This window comes from Macrobrachium rosenbergii, chromosome 22 (assembly GCF_040412425.1).
Source record: "Macrobrachium rosenbergii isolate ZJJX-2024 chromosome 22, ASM4041242v1, whole genome shotgun sequence".
NCBI lineage: Eukaryota > Metazoa > Arthropoda > Malacostraca > Decapoda > Palaemonidae > Macrobrachium > Macrobrachium rosenbergii.
The window spans coordinates 13,564,544-13,588,062 of NC_089762.1; the positions used below are offsets into that span (position 1 = coordinate 13,564,544).

General features: G+C 36.7%; 1 protein-coding gene across 1 annotated transcript in view; it reads left to right on the forward strand.

Moving 5' to 3' along the window:
- Window positions 1-2,638: 2,638 nt before the first annotated feature.
- LOC136850584 (E3 ubiquitin-protein ligase MARCHF11-like) overlaps window positions 2,639-23,519 on the forward strand; it is a 250,404-nt gene continuing 229,523 nt past the window's right edge. Inside the window, exon 1 of the mRNA XM_067124226.1 lies at window positions 2,639-2,981. The gene's annotated coding sequence lies outside the window, so the exon portion shown is untranslated. The remainder of the gene's footprint in view (window positions 2,982-23,519) is intronic.

Below are 23,519 nucleotides of genomic sequence, written 5' to 3' on the forward strand. Positions count from 1 at the left end.
TAATTACCGACCCGTAATGTCTTCTTCGGTGTTACAGAAATTACTTGAGTATTGTATTCTGGATAGAACAAAGCCGCTAATATCTCTGAGCGACAGACAACGTTGTTTTCGAGGCGGCCATTCCACCAGTTCTGCTCGTTTACTGTAAAAAGAGACAATCCTGCGCTACAATAACGGTAATTCGGATGCTCATGCTTTTGCTGATATGAGTAAAGCATTTGATTTCATTAATCACGACATTCTTATGAGAAAATTATTAGATTATGGGGTTCCGGTTGTTTATGTAAACTTGATTCAATTTTGGTAAAAAGGGCAAATGGCTAATGTGAACTATAAGTTCAGTGTCTCAAATGAATAGGAAATAAAAAACAAAAACGAGATTGTACCAGGGAGGAATTTTATCAAGCCACTTCTTTTGTAATCTATACTGAAGCGTTCCTAAGGAATTTTTCTGAAATGAAGGTTGGTTGCCGATTGGGTATTTTAAGTTCGAATATCATTGCATATGCTGATGATATTGTGTTGCTGGCCCCCACAGCAATTGGTCTGCAAAAATTGATAGTTGCAACTCATGAGGAAGCATTTATTATAAAATTAAATTTTAACCCAGTAAAGACAAAATGCGTGGTTTTTAATATTAACCTGAAATAAAACGAAAATATTAAGCCTTTTAGAACGGGTATTGATGAAACTGAATATATAAAATCATTCAAGTACTTGCGTTTTGAATTATAATCAATACATAAATCGGACAAAAAGTAAATTTTACGCTGAATTCAACACGATGTTGAGAAAATTCTGTTTTGTAAATAAAGAGGTTAAGATACTTCTATTTAAACAGTTATGTCTACAGATGTATGGCTGCGAAATGTGTTTGGCAGGTCTTACTCTTAGAACTTGTGCAAAAGTTTTGGTGTTGGCTGTTTACCATAAGGCATTCAACAAGCTTTTCAACTTATAGTATCATGAGAGCAACCATTATGCTTGTCAAGAGGCACAGAGTTTAACTTTCCAACATTTTATAAATAAATCTAAGATTATGTCAGCCTTGAGGCTGCTAAGCAACTTATGTTTTTTTATGCTTTTTTCTTATACCTTCGGTTTTCTTAAAGGAAGTTTACGAAATAACAAAAAAATTATGATATTGATTCTTTATTATACGATGATGAAGATGCTATTTTAGCAAGAGTCTGTTTTGTTCAAAATAATGAAAAGCGGAAGAGGGAATTTTATTATGCGTGTAGTTAGTTTAATTGTAATTAGATTTTATATTATGTCATAATTTATGTTGCCTGTCGAGGCTTTTAGATGTTTTCCCTCTGACATTGTATCTAAAAAGGTGAATGTAAATTTTAGAAAGTTAACATAACTGGAATGTTGTGGAAGTTTTTTTTATGATATCCTCTCTGTTTGTTTGTTTCTATGCATTATGAAGATATATGTCCCAAGGTAATTCATCATGAGTGTTTTATGTAAATATGTATATATTCCGACTTGAGTGTATTTTATATCACTGTACTTTTTTCCTACCCATGTATCTTAGATATGAAATAAAGATGAACTGAACTGATCTATCTATTTATCTATCTATCTATCTATCCATATATATATATATATATATATATATATATATATATAATATATATATATATATATATATATATATATATATATATATATATATATATATATATATATATATATATATATATATAGAGAGAGAGAGAGAGAGAGAGAGAGAGAGAGAGAGAGAGAGAGAGAGAGATCAGTTCAGTTAATCATTATTTCATATCTAAGATACATAGGTAGAAAAAAAGTACAGTGATATAAAATACACTCAAGCCAGAATGTATGCATATTTACATAGAACACTCACGTTGAATTACCCAGCTCCACAATCCGAGAATAATAGGAATATGAATAATAGGCAGTAATAAAATAACTGTGTATCATGATATAAGAAAAATATCATGACTTGTGAAATTGTGTTTGAGTACATTCATCCAAGGATAGGCTGATACTGGCAATCTTGGCATTTTGCCTTGCATGAATGTCCAATGGTTTTTTTACATTCACAATCTGCACAGCTGTATTGGACGACGTATCTAAAATGAGGATTTCTTGCAGGGTACGGTTATTAAAGCAGTCTTGTTGTAACAGATATCTACAGGTAATCAGGACAGTTGTATTACTTCTGCACTTTGTAAACTACGTTACGTAGCATCAAAGTGGAAACCCACCGCAATTTCAGTAAAAAGTTAGTATAGCTAATTTACATCGTGAGTAGTATTTGAAAAGGAAAGCAAGCTTCTGCAATTCGCAAGAATAGCGAGGAAAAAATGAACGGTTGCCGTCATCTACTAACTAGGGTATCGATGGGGCTACTTTCGGCCATGTTTACATACAAACAGCTTTTCCTATTGGCCTCAGTTATTTTTTGACATTTCCACGTCCTCTGAAAATGCATGCCTAAATTCTTTGCTGTAATTATTTACCAAATATGCATGGAAATGTTTCAGGTAATCAAAGCCATCGTGTATTTACTTCCCGATAAGACCACATTAGTCAGACACCGCGGCCCATGAACTTCTTTCGTGGTGGCCTGGGGATCGAAGAAAGGGTGCCAGATGCCAACCACGGGAAGCAAGTAACAACCTCTTGCAGTCTTTGTTGTGAGGTGGAGATGGTAGGTGTATGTGTGGGTTGCTCTGATTTCTTTCTACGCTGTGTGTATATACGTCAATCCTTTGTGTTTTCTTAGTGATTACTTCAAAGGAATTTGCGTGTTCTGGGAGAAAGGGATTCAGTCACGGCCAACAGAGCTTCCTCGAAGTGGTGGTAGATTTTTGTAGTTTTCTAGACTAGCTGAACACCAGCACTATTTTCTACCTTCGTCAAGCTTTGTGTTGCAGAGCCATCCCTGCTGGCAAGTGAAAAACCCCCTCCCCCACAGCAGAAGTGTTCAAGATTTCATAGCAAAGGTAAGCACAAAATTCACTGGTAGATGTTAGGGAAGATGCTGGGTACAAGTAGATAGCCTATAATGGATGAAATTCCAGCTTGCAAAAGCTTCGGTGTAGGTTAGATCCTCATGCTGATGAAATATTTGCAGGCTGGCTGAAGTCTTCAGTTAACACTTTCTTGAAAAATGAAAGATGTTGGTTTGCTCTAGGTCTACTGTAGCCAGGGGTGGTAAATCGTCAGGCCATTCATTTGCGTTGCTATTAATGGATTATTTCCTACTCAGGATTAGCAAATGTTACTTAGTGATTACCGTTATTTGGTGATTACCCTAACAAAGTAATGGGCAGTTGGCTTGGAAACCATGTTTTGTAATGTAAGACATCGTATTTACGCTTTGTTGTTTTAGTATTTTCATCTGCTAATTTAGTTTAGCTGATTGTTGGGGATACTCGAGTGTCCAAAGTAACGCCATATTCAGGATGATAAAGACAAAGCATACGTGCACACTGCTAATTTTGTGCATACATATATACACGTATATGCGTGTGTGAAGTGTTATTTTCATTAACAGCGACTTCCAAGAAAAAGATAATACGCTAACCAACGCACGTGCAGTTTCGTGTAGGCCTATGTATGTATTTGACCGACGCATTTGCAATCATGACACTCATATTACATGTGTATACACACACGTATATATATATATATATATATATATATATATATATATATATATATATATATATATATATATATATATATATATATATATGTGTGTGTGTGTGTGTGTGTGTGTGTGTGTGTGTGTTTGTATGTATCGGGGTTGGGGGCGTGCTTTCGCTAGTGTGTGCAGTGTGCACGCACTTCAACTTATTAAAGTGCCATATAGTGTATTGAAAAAAAGTAAAACGTTAATCAAATGCATCCTTAAGCTGCAGTGCAATGCTGATTATGATTGTCTTTGATTATCTAGTTTTTTTTTATGTAGAATTTTATTTTTGTTGACTAGCCGTATCTGTATTTATTTATTATTGTCTTCCCCCCATAGGCTATACTGTATATAGTTTACACGCGGGCGTCTTTTTGTGGAAACTGGCTTTACACGTTAGTACCGGGTAGTAACAGATATTCCAGTTTCTTAACAAGTTATTTGTTGTTCAGAGTTGTAATGTATTTTCTTGGGCCAGTTTTTTCTTATTGCGATATCATACTATAACGAGGTAGGTTTTCGGTGTAGCTACTGTAGCTGGATTCTCTTCAATTAATCGGCAAATTTATCGCACATCTCTTCACTTTGTCATGTAAAGTTACACTTATGCGTCCTATTTTCAACAAAGGAGACTCTCTCTCTCTCTCTCTCTCTCTCTCTCTCTCTCTCTCTCTCTCTCTCTCTCTCTCTCTCTCTCTCTCTCTCTCTCTCTCTCTCAGAAATTTGTTTGACGTTAATTTGTTAGCAAGGGAACCTAAAATTTCTGATGACCCTTTGCTTTTCTGTGGTCCAAGAATACAGCTAAAAATAGCATGTATTTTTCCTCGATTTTTAAATTTCGTTAGAATACCAGTCAGAGGCAGAATTCTTGATTACGTGTGGTTGTGACATACTGAAGTGCACTATGAGAATTTTTGCTAGGAAAATTGCATTCACGTGTAAAAATAATAACAATAGAGTTTGCGCAGCGTAAAGATTGTTTTTAAAAACATCTTTATAAAGTCTCAAGTATTATTTATCTCCCAAGATAGAAAATACTCACTGCTCTAAAATTGTTTTATGGAATTGTCCTGTTGCTTTATAATTATTTCTTTATAAAATTATTAATTAGGCCTATATCTCGCAGCTGTTAATCCTAAGCTCGTGTTCAGCATTCAGATGCTATTGATTGCCTCTGGAAAAATTTTGGCAGTTTAACGGGGCCAGTTGCTACCTGCTGAACTAAATGGGTTCCAACCGTAGAGGTCACCAAAAAATGCAACTACTATATTGAATACCACGAAGATTTTGAAACTGCTGGTAAGGCTCAAAATGACCAACAGAGGTCCGTCCTTAATTTGTTGTTTATTAAACAGATCGTTCCCCAGTTGAATATCCAGACTGCGTCTACTCGACTTTAGGCTGTATGAGCTTTCGTTGGAACTCCAGATGCATTTGTCTCACTCAGTATCACCCTTGTTCCTTATATTCAGAGGTATGGTAGTAGATATTTATTATGCCTGAGTTGGTTTTGCGTAAATTATTTTTTTTTTTTACCACTTTGACTTTGATGATAAGGCATAGAATGCCTTGAAAAGTAAGCAAATTTATGTGTACCTTATAATGATCTCTCTCTCTCTCTCTCTCTCTCTCTCTCTCTCTCTCTCTCTCTCTCTCTCTCTCTCTCTCTCTCTCTCTCTCTCTCTCTTGTATGCTGTGTGTGTGACGAGATTATCAATATTCAGTTATATTCTCTGTTGGTAATCTGTAATCAGGACAGATTTAAAATAAGTTCTAGAAGACATAATTGTAGCATACTTGAGTATTTAAAACAAAGTTGCATTACAGTGTTTTGAAAAAATTTCGGCAAATTTGGTTATTTCATACTGACTAGTCTAATTGTGCAATATTGATAACTGGGAAGATGGATGCAAGTGTAAGTTTAAGAAAGCACTGAAAGAACAATTAGTTATGTTCATAAACTATGACAGTTTGATATTTTTGCTTCCGTGCTCAGTGACCTTTGCTGTGTTTGGGCAATTTAGCCTTCTTTTAGTTGTAATTATTCTTTAGATAACGGCTTGGAGGATGACTAACCACTGCGTTTATCCAGTATGAGAGTCAAGTTATCCTTAGTCGACACTGAACTTGCTCTGGGTAGCTTTCGATGGCAGACAAAATATGATAGTACATATGTTAATGATAATCATATGAGAATAATGGACCCTGCGTACGATATCTCGCTCTTACTCCAAATTCATGTCTCTTTATTTAAGATGATGACCAGAATGGTAATGAGAGAAACTCGTAATGGCTGGGCCCACCCAGAATGTTTCTGTAAGTGATAATTAATTTGAATACGATAAATATACAGTATATTAGGCAAAGAGGTGTTCAGTCTTTTAATATATATTGTATAGTGCCATTTTAGAACGCTACATGTTCTAATGTTGTTTATCCATTTATGAGAAATGACTGCATTGTTTGTTCACTTGTAAATCCTCTTTTGCACGCTGAATAATAATAAATAAGAATAATGACAAGGATATGGGTTTCTTTGGACCTTGATGCTGTTGATACTTTAATCTTGGTTCACGTGCATCATCTGGCCTTTGGGAACTTCGCTTTGTGCTTGTAGATGTTATAGTCTGTTGAATCTTTTCTCCGAGCATAGGCTATGGAGATTCTGGTGTGCCGAGACCTTTTGGCACATTTGGACATTGTGGGGTGTTGAAACCTTTCTGTTTCCAGAAATGAGCATTGTGGTTTGTTGGAGATTGCTTTTCAAGTTAATGTTTTTTTTTATCCTGTTCCATGATAATGTACGAAAAAAAGGTTTATGAAATATAAGGATGTCATGTATTCATGCTCGCTGATTGTTGAACAGTATGGAGACATCTGTAGTCTCGATGTTTTAACGGATTTTTTCGCCGTAGTGCTAACTAATTGTGGGATTTTAGCATCACCAATTAGGCTATTCATGTCAAAGGCGTTTGTTTTTCAGAAAATTGTCAATATTTCTTGAGGAAATATTTTCACTCTTTGTATTGTAGTATTATGATGACTTTGGATGACAGTAACAAATGTATAGCAGCCAAACCTTCTTGACTTGTTTTTTTTTTCGTCAGTTTGGTCAAACTTGGCATTATAATACCCTTTCTTTTGACTGTTTATAATGCTGCAGTTCGATAAAAGTAATAGCGGAAGATAGCGTCAGGGAGGGCTCAACAAGCTATATATGCCATTTAGATATGGTGGATGACATAAATACTTACTTAAGGAAAACGGTTTTTATGGCTTTTAAGTGATTTAACAAGATCTGGCAGTTACACCGACGTATTAATAGCAACATTCAAATCATTTCCTCAACATGAAGTTTGTAGTGTAAACCTGAAGTACTAAGACAAGACCTTAAGGGACAATAAGAACTGAACAAAAATAGAATGTTTACTATAACAGTAGCACTCAGCTTATAAGAGTTCATAACCTAAAATAACCTGTACGGGGTACTTTACGCCTAACATTCAATTCAAGAGATTTGTTTAAAAAATGCCTCACATCAAAAATGGTAACAGAAAAAAAAAGAAAAATGGAAATAAGGTATCTCATAAGTAAATTAAAACTCCAGCCAGCATTTTCGTGGCCTAGATTGTAGTATTCAAAGTTCTAAATATGAAACAAATAATAAAATGATGATTGTATTCCAACATGAAATCTTGTACCTAAATGCTCGAAGTGGATTCTGATGATGATTCTCTTAGTGAAGAAGGGAAAGTGAAAATTGTATGGCAGCCGCTTTGCTGTTTAGTGATTGAGAAGTAAAAGTAGGATGTTTAATGTAAAAACTCTCGAGATGTTGCTTATACAGTATATCGTTTAGCTAGATTTATCCTTCGTTACGGATGCAACGCAGGAGTTGAGGCCTTGACGGCCTTCTTGCTGACTTTCTGCCGAGGGTATTAATTTGTATATTTTGAGAGAGCTTAACATTCACTCTTTTTTCTTATTGAAGCATGCCGCTTATCTGATCTGGTTTGAGCCAGTAATCCCAATGTAAAGTATTTACAGGTTACGCAAGTGTACTTACGCTGACTTGAGTTTGTCCTAACCGTGAAACTTGTATGATGAAGGTATAATCAGTTAGTGGGTGGTCCGACAGCATTTGCATGAATGCAGACTTGTCTTTGGGCAACTTGATTGCAGGAATCTTGAGGGACGTCGGCAAAGGACACAGGTTGATAAACTTGATGGATTTCCGCAATTTTTTACTCTTTCAATAGAATTGTGTTAAGTAACCGAAATGGTGTCTTTTGTCAATTTAGTTGCTTAATGAAAAGAAATTCATAACGTGATCCCTACTCTCCTGGCAATCAACATTATGGTTGTTGTACGTTTGGCAGCGACGTGTAGCCTAGTATAACTATGATAGCATGCACCTCGCCTAGGAGTCCCCAGTTATTTTCATACACGATTTTGCATTGGGTATTTTTTTCTTGGACAGTATGAAAAAACACAATTTGTAACCCAATTATATAAATACAAGCCGAAGTTCATATTTCTCACTGATATGACTGCTTAGCCTACACGACGAAACTGGACGTTGTCATGATTGTTTGACTGATATGCAAACTCATAATATATTGGGATTTCCTACTTTACTTGATAAACTGTTCACAGCCATGCAGGCTGACCCATTAAGAAGAGCCCGTCAGTATAAGAATCCTCAGTCTGCTTTTCATGTAAACATATCTTAATAATTTCCTTGCTTGTTCTTGCCAAATATGAGGCATTAGAATTTTACCACATTTTTAGTTCACTTTTTTAGAAAAAAATTTTAATAACCAGTACTAATCTCAGCCGATGTTCAAAAAACTAAGGTAAGAGCTGTTCTACAGTTTATTGTTCAGCATTGGTTAACTGTTCCCCTTTGCCAAAGCGAAAAAAAAAATCAGAGATTTTCCATGTAAGGTTTCACTTATAAGTTGGTTACTCACAATGAATGATTGCCTTTTTACTTAAGAGTTATTTGCTCATGTACTTGAATGTTATAACTTCTCAGTGGAAAAACGAGAGTAACCGCTAGATCGCACCTTATTTTGACTAAGTTGAAAATGCTGCAGAGAACACTGGCTAGTAGAGAGAGAGAGAGAGAGAGAGAGAGAGAGAGAGAGAGAGAGAGAGAGAGAGAGAGAGAGAGATTTGGCTGCCACCTGGTTCTAGATATACCCACGAAAGCAAGAAAAGGTAATACACGTTCATACTCTGTTTCTAAGGAGCTATTCTATTTTGGCATTTCTCCAGTTTCCATGGTTTACTTCATAACGATCCTGTTGAAGGGAATGATTACCTGCATTACACTTTTGTGCATTTGAACCCTAACTACCCACACATACGCACACCGTTATTTTCCCCACACCGTCCGCCTCTACCTCTCAGAGGTGTGCCTCTAGAAGTAGTTAGCTTTCGTTTGGAATGATGTGTTGTGAGCCCTGTGCCCTTTTTAACCCTGATTGCGACCACATTGGTCTAACTAGTAAGTACATAATTTAATGCTGAAGTCAGCAGACTCGCAGTGAGTTTTTAACGGAAAGAGCCTAACCACATCCTCGTGCAAGGATTCAAGTACGGCCGGATGGGCACGCTGCATTAAAATAAATCCTCTGTTGATAAACAAGTACAAATTGGAAACCAGATCAGAAATCTGGTCTTTATAACAGGGTATGCCTTGATTGCCTTCTGGTGTTTTACATATCACGGGGAAAATGTGATAGGCAGTTAGCCTCTTTCTTTAAATATTAGCTGATGAACAGTATTGAATATAGTTTTACGATAGCATAAAATACAATTTTTATTGTTTTATCCATGTTGATAATAATATTTGAAAGAAAACAAAACTAGTAAGTCACTTACTCTGATAGGAGAGTGGTTAGAAGGAACTTGGATAGCCCAGATACAAAGTCACAGATAGTCTCTCAGGGTGGCCTTGACAGTCGAGCTTGATGCATTTCTTTCCCTGAACGACAGTGATGGTCAGATTGGATCAAGACTATCATAATCTTAATGGCTTCAGAGGTAGACGGTTTTGGATTTGGGAACCAAGCTCTCCAGCTTATGCTTAAGTAGTTACCTTAGCCCAGATGCTTATGAAAGCAAAGCTAGGTCGAATTGCTGCTCGGAAAACAATTTGAATGCTAGGGAGCAAGGCTAAGCAGGACGCGAAGATTCTGAATGGATATTTAGGTCAGCAGTATGGATTGAGAATGTAACGTAGATCATCCAAAGGTTCCAGCCCCCCTAAAAGGGCATAAAGGAATGGGCCGGTAACCATGAGTCCTAGTGTAAGGTACTTAGACAAATGTATATTCCTAGGGAGAACAGCTATGCTAACCTGGATGGAAAGTCAAACAATTTCAATATTAGTGATTTTGTACGCGAAAAGTTATTTTTGTGAATTGTCGAGCCTAGATTCAATAAAGTTACAGTATTTGTATTTTTTTATGTTTATAGCACTGAATAAGTTAGGAATATCATATGTTGAGGTCTTAGTATGTTAGTTTCCCACGGAAAAGGTGGTCTTTATTATGTTAGCCTACATTATCGTCTTTCTTTGTAGTTATGCATATTTTCGTTTTGAACCATGAGAGGGTATTACCCTGCCGATGAATTGGCTTTTGTGTAGCTCTCACTGCTGACCTTCAAGAGATGACTAGTGAATTTTGTATATTGTAGTTGATGAAATATAAAAACACTTGCATTCATTTCGTAAATGAATCCTTCCAGTCAAGTGCCCATTCCTCATATACAGTACTTGCTGTGAATAATAAATTTCAGTGCAAGGATTTTTATATCCTATACCTAATAAATCTGGATCAAAATAACAGAATCTTGAGAGGCTCTTGTAGAAAGATCAAATCTCATATTATATGCTGATACATTAGCTGTTGTTTGAAACGCTCACCAATATTACAGAAACAGAAAGAGAAAAAATAAAACTGAGACGTAACGCCAGCTACCACAATTCCACATGCATCCGTCACACTGAGGAATTTTATTATATATTTGTATTTTTTCTCGCTTAAAATTTATGATAACAAGGATTCATATAATTTTACCGTAATCTAATATTATTCATAACCTCAAAAATGTAACCGAATCTGTGAACAATCCACTTGATGGGTATTTCGCAGTAAGACGGTAGAAGAATACAACGTAAAACTATGTGCTGTTCCCTGAAAACGTTCCAGTAGTATCGTTGTCAGAGTTCCGTTATATAAAGTGGATTTTTGCCTTCCGAAAAGTATTTTGAATTTTTTTTTTTCATCTCTCAGTTCGGTGAAGTTTTAACCGAAGTTGGTGTTTTCTCTCAAGCTTAATAAATGGTCATATTGTGATTCGGTGGCAAGTTGGCAACTCGTAAGTGCTGCCGACCGTCTCTCAGATAGTCTCCGGTAGGGATTGGATTGATTTCGGTGTCTTATCTACCCTCATGATAAACGACCCGCTTTTATCAGAACCCTACTCTTAGACGTAACATGTTGAGATGGGGCGTAAGTACCCTTTGTTTAGCCTAATAGTAATTTCTTACCGTTGTCAGGTTTGTTGACGATACAGAATGGGGATTAATTTCTGTTCTCTTTTCTTATATAGACAGATTCTTTAGATAACTATTTTATCCCAGACATGTTTTAATTTGGAATTCAGGTTTCATGTATCTTTATTGAGAGAGCAAATCTTTGAGAGCGCAAATCGTTTAAATAAATTCCTGCATCCATGATTTGCATGTCGGGGATCCCTTTTGCGTCATGACTTATTTTCTGTTTGCGTTTCTGTCAACATAGAAGTTCTATCAACATAGACTCCATCTTTACTTGTTTGTTGCTTCTCATAAGGCTTGGTGGGTTTGCAGAGAAGAATGCTACCTTCGTTTGGTATGCATGACTGTACAGCAAAATTTCATACTTGATCCCTTGTTAAAGCATGACCAATTCTTTCTCCGCTGGTGTAACAGTCACTAAATGGCAATGTTTTTAGTCTCTTCATAGATATGGACTTAAGTTCATGTTGCAATTAATTGAACAGTTAAGGGGCAGTTTTTTCTAAGGTTCCAAAGCCCATTTGCAAGTTGCATCTATTCCTCCATGTTACAGAGCTCAGCATCACACTTCATTGTTATTGCTGTTTTCGGCTGATACTCATTTAACATTTCCTTCGTTTGTCTTGGTTTTCCCTGTTTGATCGCTTGAAACGGTAGGGCACATCTTGTTTTTAATCCTTGGCATGCTGGGCATTCAGAGCAATTCCGTGAGTGCCGCTGTTATCCTTTCGTTTGGCGGTAGACCCTCTCTTAGTCTGGCAGTTCTGTGAATCATATATTTCATTGTCTACGCTTGGTAATTCGGTAGGCCACACTGAACGGAATTTCTGCAGTTGTATTTGCGGTTGAACTGGCAGAGCTCTTTTCCCAATCTTTCGGCCTTTGTCGACATAAGTTATTGCCCTTCAATGTCGTTCTGATTTCTCACGGGGTGATCAGTTTTTTTAATTGATGCCGAGACATAATTGTCTCTCAGATTGATGAATGGTAGGTATTTTATTATTTTAGCCTACAAAAGTTCATCTCTCTCTCTCTCTCTCTCTCTCTCTCTCTCTCTCTCTCTCTCTCTCTCTCTCTCTCTCTCTCTCTCAAAATATTATAGAGACAGGTCTGTCATGAAAACAAGTTTTTTAAGCTCCCAGCCTTGCAGGCTCATATTCTCTCTCTCTCTCTCTCTCTCTCTCTCTCTCTCTCTCTCTCTCTCTCTCTCTCTCTCTCTCTCTCTCTGATATGAGCAATGCTTACATGTCTAGTGGTTTATCTGTTAACATGCCATTTACTTCTTGTACATCAGATGGGTTACAGAGAACAAGAAATTCTCTTTTGCCGCCATTGATTATCAAGTATGGTATATAATTTATTTTCTCGGAGTCAGTTGTCTTCATGATTTTCAGAGGGGTCCGAAAAGCCTACATTGCGTTTGCAGCTCGATTTATAAGGTTTTAAGCACGTTTGTTCGTTAATATTATATAGCCTATTTTGTTTTTATGGTAGAATATACGTGATTATTTTTGTTTATAAGCTATCGAATGTGCTTCCCAGATTCCCAACCACTTGAACCTTATGTTCTCTTTTGACATTATTCTTGTCCTTCTGCTGACTTTGAACATGAATAATGTAGACAGTTTTGAGGTAGAATTTTCTAAATTAGTATCATATGACCGGAATGAAAGTTCCAGGGTGCAACTTTTGTCACTGCAGCGACCCATGACCCCGGAATATAAACGAAAACTGTTCCGCGGTACAGGAAAAAACCACAGGTTGGATTACTTACCTTATTTGTTTATTTTTTGCAATCCGCATCGAGTCAACTTTTAACCCACCTGTGTTAAGAGATTGTTGTCATTTCAGTAGTATGATAGCCTAATATGAATATACTGGGGGCAAAAATCCCAGTTCTGTAGAAACTCTGGTTAATTGTTCCCATGACTAAATATCTGTTAAAATTATAAGTAGGGAGTTATCAGAATTGCTTCAGTAATTCTTAAACGTCATGGAGAAGCAAAAATGTCATTGATTTGAAAAGCAAATTTCTGCAGAATCGGCCTTAGCGTGGTACCAGTATTTCCAGGTAGCATTATAGCTTCTTTACCACCTTTCGGTATCAACATCCACCAAAATAGGGGGAAGGCAGTTCCGAAGATTAGGTTATATTACAGTAAAAGGAACAGGAGACCTGATACTGACCTGCGTAACGTGTTGACATCAGAACAGAATACGGATGCCCACCACATGCTACAAATTGGGAAGATTACCGTACCCATTTGTTTTTGAAATCTGCGCCCTTTCTCGACCGAGGTTTTTCAGAGTCCAATTACAGAATTGTTGATGGCATAAGTGAACCTAGGTATTTTTTTTTTTTTGCCTTCCCTGGGGTAGGGGTGTTCTAGGACCTCTTCACTTATTAGTCATTGTTAGTGACAGGGGTGCTAGTCTAGAAAAACACGAGGGCACAGCAGGTAGATGGTAACAGGCAAGTTGTAGTTATTCACTCCTCGAAAGGCAACAAGAAATTACTGCTAGGCTTAACAGATAGTAGGAAGTGACTATGAAGAGTTGCGCAGTTATTAGGCCGAAATCCCACAAAACTAAGACTAGTGATGAATTGACCTGGCATTGTTTTACCTCTTCATGATTTTGCTTTGCGTAGGCAGTGCTGCACTTAATGACTGAATGATTAACCATACTTGGCATTACTCTCGACTCCAAGTTTCTTTTCCTCAAAACTGAAAGATACCTCATCATGTGGTGCTGTCAGATATTCTTTGTAAAGCTTCTCATTTGCAGAGAAGATGAAATTTACAGTACTTGAGTCAAATCTTATGTTCTTTCATTACTGGAATGTATACTGGCACTTTCAACAGTCAGGATAATTGTGGTTTAGACCACTGGCGGAAGATAAACCATTTTGGCCATCATCCATAAGCCCAATTTCTACAGGAAACTTATAGGCCTTGAGTAGTTCATTCTGCTCGTTTTGCACATCATAAGTATCCACAGTATGTCGCGCTACCCATTACCTGAAGTCTTTTATTATATTCATTAAAACACGGGTTCAGTGTGGATATTTGTTTATTTTGCATAATAATAATACACCTGAACTGCGGAAAACTAATTAGGACCCGTGATTTAAATGGCTCACTGAGCCACCGGCTACGGTGATTATCGCCTGTTACACTGCTGTTGCCATGGAAGAGGAAGGAGAATGATAGATTCCCTTGGGCCAGTTGTAAGGTAGATGGCAAAAAAGAAAAAACGCCAAACGTGACTCGTCTCGGCTCAAGGCCACCTTGCCTTGCCACTCCTTCTCTACTTAACCATTCTGTGGTTCTTCCTTCCGCCTAGCTCTGTCATGTGATTGTTTTATTATGCAAATGTACCTGCCAGGCATTTTTGCCCGATGAAGGTAGTAAGATGAATGTGGAGAACCCGAGATAGAGTAGGCTTATATATTATGTCGTGTTTAAGCTTGTGTGACGCTGGCGAACCCCTCTTGACAGTTGTATGGCAGTGGTAAGAGAGAATATTACTAGAATTATGTAATACACATCTATCTGTTTCCCTAATGACCTGCTTGAGTTTGTACCTTCGTTTTCATTTCAGAGGCTGAGGCCGATTATGTCTTGGCGTATGTGGATATTATAAAGTTTATTCGGTTTGCTCAACGTTATTCGAAGTAAAAAGTTTTTGAGGCAGATTTATGTAGGAAGTTTTGATCTTTTGTTCTTTCCCTTTTGAGTCACAAGATGCATCAGTGAAGAATGTTCCGTGCTTGTTTCAAGACTGCTTAAATGTGGGGTCTTGGGCTTGGGAAAGGTGCAACTGAGTTCTTACATACAGGAGTTTTGTGCTGGGCATGCAAAGTAACGGTTATGGTAATTTTGACTCTTAACTCTGGTTAACCAGCATATTGATGTAGAAAATAGATTATTTTTTTTTTGTCAAATTAATATTTCTGGTAAGTTTTTGTACTTGTCGTCTTGACGTATGCGCTTCCTCTTACTGTTATAAAACTGATGTATTCCTTTTTACTGCTATGCTCGTGAATTTGGTAGACGCATAAATTTCTAATATAAAATTCACTTTTGTCCGTGTTCTGATGGTCATTTCTTATTAGTTCTGTTTGAAGACTATGTTGGGGTCACTTAAATGTCAATTATCTGCTCTCATGGCGTAAGTTTTCAAGACCATTGCAACTGGTTTGTCACTTCAATTATCCATCAAGATCAGTTTAGCCGAAAGTTAAATTTTTGTCGTATAACACTTGCTAACGTTGCAACTTACTTGAAAAGGAATGATTTGTTGGTGATACTGACTCGAATTAGGCTAGCCTATGTAGAGGAAAGTAACTTACGCCTTGCCTTGATAATAAAATCAATGGAACAATTTGTGGTTAGAGGATGGCAAGGAAAATATAATACAAGAAAAGATATAACCAATCACGACTCGAGAAAAAATGTAGCCCAACAAAACGAGCAATTGAGTGATAAATGAAAAATTTGTCAATAAGGAAACGGAACTTTAAACTGAAGAAAATTTTAGTTACATTTTTGAACTTTGAAATCCCCCAGATTATCAGACCGAGTGGGCAGCGTCATGATCTCTGGTGATAATCTAGTTGAACTGGAGTGCTTTCGTAAGTCGATTTTATTGTCAGGTATGGTCATCAATCAGACACCTGGTAATGCGTGCGTGATTGTTATTGACTGACTCATTGAAAAACACATACAGTATGTTGAAAAGGGAAAGAAATATCAGTTCTAGCTGCGATCAAAAGGCAGACTAGAACTGGAAGTTTATATATATATATATATATATATATATATATATATATATATATATATATATATATATATATATATATATATATACTTATATATGTATATATATATATATATATATATATATATATATATATATATATATATATATATATATAGAGAGAGAGAGAGAGAGAGAGAGAGAGAGAGAGAGAGAGAGAGAGAGAGAGAGAGAGTTACAGAAGTAAATATCAGATCCACTCCACTTGTGTGCAAGATTCCCTGCTGTCAGAGGGGTAGGCTATATTACTCGGTCAACATCAACCATAAGCTTGCATGTCATGTATCTCTCCAACTGAAGTAGGAAGCTATGAAGAAATCTCGAAACATTGGGAGATTTCTACATATTTGATAGGACTTCCTGTTTTCCTTGATGCGTTTTCCTGTCTGGCTTAACGCCGGAAGTGAGGAGATGAGAGAGAGAGAGAGAGAGAGAGAGAGAGAGAGAGAGAGAGAGAGAGAGAGAGAGAGAGAGAGAGAGAGAATGTTGAACGGCCGTAGTTATTGCAGTACTTCGTTCGATGTACTTTTGGTCATCCCGCCATCAAAGTTTAGGAACGTTGGGACTAGCCTAGTCATTACTGGAACTGGCGACCGAAATTAGAATAGCTAGTTGCTGTCAGTACGGGCCAAACAGCCACATCTTAATCGTAGCCAATAAAGAAAGGATAACGGCTGGAGCCACCCGCTGTACACATACACACATATATATATTTATATTTATATATGTATATATTTACAATGTATATATATATATATATATATATATAGCCTACAGTATATACACATATATATATATATATATATATATATATATTATATATATATATGTTTTCTTTTTAAAGTTTTTCTGTAGCTTTGTTAATACACACACACATATATAATTATATATATATATATATATATATATATATATATATATATATATATATATATATATATTGTGTGGGTGATTGAGTGTAAACCATTGATACCTTACAGTTTGATTATTGAAGGCGTATCTCCCACTGAAGAATAATTTAATGACATTTTGTTACTGCATTTACGAGTTATTGCACATTTGCTTGAATAAAGGGAAATTCCTGCTCCCCATAGTTTGGAAGGAGTGACTGACGTAAACCAGGAGTTTTGTGTTATTTCAAATTGTCTGAAGTTTCTTCGGCACGCGCGGAGGTCAAGTTTCCTGTCTTCCCTCTTGGGGAAGCTCTCTTTCATTTATCATGTAGCCCCTTTAGCTGTACGTTGCGGCGTAAAATTTCATTAAATATTTTTTGGAACGAAATTTTCCTTTACTGGCTGGAAGAGGGCCACAAATTTTCAGTTTTAGAACTTGGGTTATGCTTCTGGTTCTAAGTGATAAATATTATATATAAAAGGGATTATACTGAGTGTATTAGGTGGCCAGATATATGAAAGTGCTGCCTTTGAATAAAAGAGATTGCAGTTGACTGCAAAAAATTTGCGCGTTCAGTTCAATGTAATGCTGTAATGCTAATCTAGAGGGGCAAAAAGAACTATTCGTTTCAGGGCTTTTAAGACACGCCATATAGGCTATCTATCTATTATTTAGAGCTCCCTTCTTCATAGTAATGTTTCAGAATTCGAGAACCGAACGTTCAAGTCTATCATTATTTTGGATTCAAAAGTAAATCGAAATAACTGATTTGGAAGAAGCGCACCCAAGGCCTGGCTAAAGGTACTTCTTGGAAGACTGGTGTGCGTCTTCGATGTCAAATGCACTTTTATTTGGGTGGGATCTTCACGTCACCTTCATTCTTAATTTGAGTTTAACGGAAGATTTTCCGTCAAATAAATGAGCCAGCCCCTCCTCCCAGCTCGTGTTCTTGAAGTACTACTACGGGTATTACCCTCAAGGGCTTCATGGTCATGACACTTCCACTCTCTTCCTCATTGCGTACGCCACCTTCACAGTCCCGCAGATATACTGTAGATAAGTCATACCATTCATTTCCACAGTGAGCCCTTATCAGCACCCGCTTTGTAGCATTTCACTTTACCTTCGTTCCCTCTTTTTTTCTTCCATCTTGCCGTCCAACCACTCCAACTCCCACTTTCCTTTTTCTTAAGCATTGAATGGCTGAAAGTGCCCCAGTGATTGACGTTATAGCCAAATTTTCGTATAAATCAAATCAGTCAAATCACTTCCACAGTGAGGAAATCCGATTAGGCCTATGTGTCTTTTTCCCCACTAATCTAATCAGGTTTCTTTGGTTTCTCAAAGTGGGTTTTTTCTTCGTTTAATTTCCAGACATGATCTCTTCGAAATACTTAAGTCAGTAAGTAGATAAAAACCTCTTAGATATATGTCGATCAAAAACTGTTTGTGCTTGATATTTTGTTATTATTTATCGTGCGTGGCTGTGTGTTTACGTCACATTAATAAGATCGTGCAGTGGAGGGTAAGTAATTTAGGCTTGAGTTGTTATATATTATTATTATTATTATTATTATTATTATTATTATTATTATTATTATTATTTTTTTTTCAAGGGAAACTTGTTTGAATTGAATTCTTGTATATTTTTGGAGGCAGTGACAGTGATAAACATTTGACTCATTTGCAACAGTATTAGGTCTTTAAATCTTGGAAGGCCTTAGTATCACTCCGTCTCCCAACCTGTCAAGCGACAATATTTTATGTCTCCCAGTAACCCAAAAACTGCCATAGATCTTCATGAAGGGAAACATGTATTACAACACTGAATGTTTGTGGCTTACGTTCGCATATGAATGAAAATCCGGCCAGTCGTGTCAAGCATGGGTGGGAAATATGCTTTTTCGTTGTAATCATAACATGTTATCCGTTCCGTACAGGGTCGAGGTCACTGCATTCGATCATGTTCTCTTCTTATCTTTAACTAGCCTGGGTGAGTAGACGGTTGGCTGGACAGGTTTTCTTGTTGGGGATAAAAGTTTCGAATGTCGCAATACTACAGTAGATATGATACGGCTCTTTCAGTGTCCCTAGTTATGGGACCACTTAGCCCGAGTCTCTCAAGATCTGCGATGTATTATGTCTCTCTCTCTCTCTCTCTCTCTCTCTCTCTCTCTCTCTCTCTCTCTCTCTCTCTCTCTCTCTCTCTCTCTCTCTCTCTCTCTCTCTCTCTCACACACATTATAGATAGATAGATAAAGATATGTTTTTGTATATCCGCTTGTTTGTGAGATGCGTTAATTGTTTCCTACACATTTTGCAATTCCTTATTCTTCAGTTAATAACAGAATTTCACACACACACACACACACACACACACACACACAGTTAATAACAGAATTTCACACACACACACACAGAAAAGAGAGAGAGAGAGTTTGTGTGAAAAAGTATAGGGAATAAGATTCTCCCACTGCTACCTTCAAAGTTTTCCACTTAACATGGACATTAAACTTTCCATTGTATCTTGGTTTTAAACATCCGACCAAACCTAGGCTATAATCGTTGTTATGAGCCTTCGATGCTTAAGTGGACGACTGGGTTGAAGGGACCGACCCTTACAAGCCTGTTCTTTTCAGGCGTGTTCAGCTCCGTGCAATCAGTGGAAAATGAGATGAGAGACGTTCGTGCAAGGGATAAGTGATGTATGTTTTCACTGTTGCGATGGCTTAGGCTGTGCACTTGAGATTCTCTCACCGCATCGAACCTGGGCACGCAAACTGAACGCTTCAGTCTGTTCTGGTCCTCTGTACGGATTGCTCTCTGTAATGTTTGGTTTGAATATTATTAGAAGCGTAATAAAACACCCTAATGTTATGGAATGGATGAAGAAAAAGTCTTGAGTACACAAAAGATACCTATGGTATCGTTTTATATGAGCATGCCATTAAAACCCCCTTTTCCCTTGCTGTAACCCAGCAGTATTTTGACCTATTTTGCTGAAAGCAAAGTTTCTGTGTGATGACTAATGTTCATGTCACCCGTTTTCATGAGGCGTGAGCTTGCAGCCTTTGCACAGTTGCTCCTATTGAGGAAGATTTGCCAAGCTTTGGCACGAAGTTCTTTGACAGTACATCTTGTATGGATCACTTGGAAGTAGGTTAAGGAATGAACGATAAACTGGTAAAGATTGGAAGCCCTTTGTTCCATGTACTCTTTATGGAAGTATGATGTCACGTGAAATGTTTTTCGATAACCTCTTATTAATAGAGGGAACCACTTACTCTTTGCATATCCTGAACGTCCATCATTATTGAAAAAAGTGCTAGATTACTAGTGAAACAGTCTATAAAGTATCTGATGTAGATCATGCTCTGACTTGGAAAGATGATGCGAGTTTCTTGAAGCCTCATGATCAAACCGTCAAGGTGTGATCTGAGGGTACAGGCAGTCATGAGGCGATTGCGGTCTGCAGGTCAGGACATCCTTCCTGATCATTCGATCCCTTCCTTGGAGGAGAAAAGGAAGGAACAGGAGGCGGTGTTCTGGTGTTTTGGATTTTTCCATCTCCGTCTCTATTTTCATTTTACAACACTCACCTCCTTAAAAAAAACACCACTTCATGTAATTAGCGTTTCTTTAGTTATTTTTATTTTTGACTCTTTAGATGTATTTCTGAAGGCGCGTTTGCTCAACCAAAGTTATGAAAATAAGGACAGAGATTTGATGGTGGACACCGAGCACGTCCTCTTTCTGAATGGGTTACGATGCCATGTGACTTGAATCAATGAATTTCTCTGTCAGGAAACGGGTGTTCATTCGGAAAATGCCTTGTCGTATCTAGACCCCGGATAGACGTAGATTGCCGATTCCCAGTTTGGTACAGTGGAATTCTTGTTAACGATAAAGACATCACCTCCAGCCGTTCCCAGAGCAGTGTTGAATTACACAAATCCAGATCATTGACATGAAAGAATTCATAGCCTCTCTCTCTCTCTCTCTCTCTCTCTCTCTCTCTCTCTCTCTCTCTCTCTCTCTTCATGCCAGTTTATCGCAAACATTCAACATCGAGGAATGGTCCTTATAGCACAGCGGATACAACAAGGTATGTGCAATGTCAGTAAATAGCGTGGGCAAGTATTATATTTCGAATGCATATCAAAAACCGTTCTTAAGGACCCTGCAACTGTTTCATGCTTACGCTGAAAACATATGTTTACTAATTTATATATATATATATATATATATATATATATATATATATATATATATATATATATATATATACAGTATATATATATATATATACAGTATATATATATATATATATATATACAGTATATATATATATATATATATATATATATATATATATATATATATATATATATATATATATATATATATATATACACATATACATATATATATATATATATATATATACCGACTGCTTGTTGTCTGTTTTCTTTCTAGACCCTTTCAGGAAAGAACTGGAGACCACATGTGGAATTTGGCAAGATCTTAACAGTCGGGTATTTGGTGGTAGATATGCCACATATTTTCTCAGAGTACGGATAGACATTGCTAATATTTATTTTAGTCTTGAACACTTTGAAAGAATGAAGAAATTGCCGGCCCAGTTTACCAGTGACGGTCCGTCGTGTCCACCATGAAACTGAGGGAAGATTTGACAATGAAATAGTGTGAGGTAGATCCTGCTTTTGCAGCTTAGAAAGGGTTTTATGAGAACTGATAAAATAAGGAATTTATTCTATTTCTAATGCTGAAACGTGTATCGTTTCCGCTTGATTCGAGTCATAGTACTGCTCTGAGGTTCATTACTATAATGGGTGCTTTAACACCGCCTGCTGTGACCAGGAAGGAAAGCCTTAATCTACAATCAGGTTCAGGAAGTCTGTACCTCAATGCGGAAGTCTCTCGTCTCTTTTTATTTCATCCACTAATGCTTAGTACTTCTCTATACTCCCTTTTCACAAGTAAGAAATCATATCCAGATTATTTAGCAAATTGTTTCCTCTTTATGAATGAGTTTTTTTTGCCGTCACCCAAAAGGAAGTCTACGAAACATTCTTTTTTTGAAGGAGGATCCGTGATTGAATTGGACAGCTGTGTCTATATCCGTCTCGTCACCTTTTTTTCAAGATTGATTTTGTCCAGTTTTTTAAAGGCAGTTTTCTTCAAACTTCAAATGGATTGTTTAGTGGCGTTTCTTAATAATACCCTGTAATGGCTACCATCGTTATCAGATCGGGAACAAGAATGTTGTGGTTGCGAAAGGGATTTTCGTTGGGAAATGGAGAATGGCGAAGATATTGATTGGGAAATACGAGCGTGGTTATCACGAAGAATTGTATATTAAGGGCTGAAACTCATTTCAAATAGTGCTTTTTACCCATATCGAAATTCTTTTTTTAAAACTCTTAAATGGATTACCATTCTGGAATAAAGCCCATTTCATGTGGTGATTTGAAGTCATTAACACACTAATGCTACCTTCATTGTCGGTTCATGATTATGAATGAAATCTAGAGCCATAGTTTCTGGTTCTTCAAGAGGTTGTTCTGTAAATATTTTTTTTATGTGTGTTTCATATATGCATATATTTTTATATGTATTTGTGTGTATATATAGTATAAATATATATGCAGAATATATATATATATATATATATATATATATATATATATATATATATATATATATATGTGTGTGATAGTTTCAGTTGAAGCTTCCCCCAACGGTAAGTAGCTCCCGAGAAGGATGGCAGTGAAGCTGCTACATTAATGGTTAATTGACTCGCTGAATCGTGAATGAACCCGATGTGCGAAAATCCTCCACTTTTCAAGTTGAACAGGAAATTATTTTCTGTTTATTGTCCCTGAGGGAAATAAGACGTGATTTGATTCCAGATGCTTCTGCCATAGCCGAGAAGAGCTTAGAGCCAAACGCCGTCTGGTCTTGATGGCCTCCCAAATACGGGCCTGACCATAATAGTTAGACCTGGGTTAAACTTTCATGGCCTTGTGCCTGGGGACCTTTACCTCGATCCTGATGAAGGCTGGAACATGGTCCCCGAATTTTAGTAAACTGGAAGCTGTTAGTGTGATTTCATTTTCCCCTTGAACATTGAATATATAATTAATTATAATTAAATATACGGCTTAGGTTTTTGACGATTTTTATGAAAGTACCGGTAATTTTTAAACAAGGCATGGCGTAAGCTTGAAACCTTTACAAAACTAAAAGATTCCATATATTTCTCTGTCTCTATACACTCTGGCACTAAAAAACTTAATCATTATATATATATATATATATATATATATATATATATATATATATATATATATATATATATATATATATATATATATATATATATATATATATATATATATATATATATATATATATATATATATCGTTACGTGGGTCCTTCGGCTGATGAGTTCAATTATTAATTACTGTGATTTATATAGCCTTGCATTACTCAACCATCTAGTTCAACAAAAATAAATGAAAATAAGAAAATCT